The sequence below is a fragment of the Trypanosoma cruzi genome (assembly GCF_000209065.1).
Source record: "Trypanosoma cruzi strain CL Brener chromosome Unknown tcruzi_1047053409661, whole genome shotgun sequence".
Classification (NCBI taxonomy): Eukaryota; Euglenozoa; class Kinetoplastea; order Trypanosomatida; family Trypanosomatidae; genus Trypanosoma; species Trypanosoma cruzi.
This window is the reverse complement of record NW_889477.1, coordinates 1-429: the sequence shown is the minus strand read 5'-3', so window position 1 is coordinate 429 and position 429 is coordinate 1. Positions and strand designations below refer to the sequence as shown.

The following is a 429-nucleotide window of genomic DNA, read 5'->3' as shown; positions in this document are numbered from 1 at the left end:
AGACGGAGAAAACACAAAACAAAACAAAGATGCAGGCAATAGCAGCCATGAAGCGAAAATGAGGGGGCCCGAAGGAGGTGGCGGACACGCAACGTGGGGGGGGGGGGGCAGCCCCACAAGGGGGTACGGGGCTATATATATATGGGTATATATATATAGGGGTATATGGATATGGCGGACAAACCCACAAAAAAAAAAAAAAAAGGGGTCCGTAAACCACGGTCAAAAAAAATTGACCAAACATAACCCCCAAAGGCGGGTTGGAACCTTCCCGTACCAATATAGTACAAAAACTGTATCAATAATTTTTTTTTTTTTTTTTTTTTTTTTTTTTTTTTTTTTTTTTTTTTTTTTTTTTTTTTTTTTTTTTTTTTAAAAAAGGGCCCCCCCCAACCGTAAAGGGGGCCCCCACCTTTTCCCCCCCTTTTT

The 429-nt window shown here is 40.8% G+C and overlaps 1 non-coding gene across 1 annotated transcript, besides 1 other annotated feature; it reads right to left on the bottom strand.

Moving 5' to 3' along the window:
* Window positions 1–204: 204 nt before the first annotated feature.
* Window positions 205–306, bottom strand: Tc00.1047053409661.10. The gene has a single exon (XR_008254028.1). It is a non-coding gene; the product is annotated as a spliced leader RNA, 5' partial (transcript).
* Window positions 306–374: a microsatellite.
* Window positions 375–429: the final 55 nt, after the last annotated feature.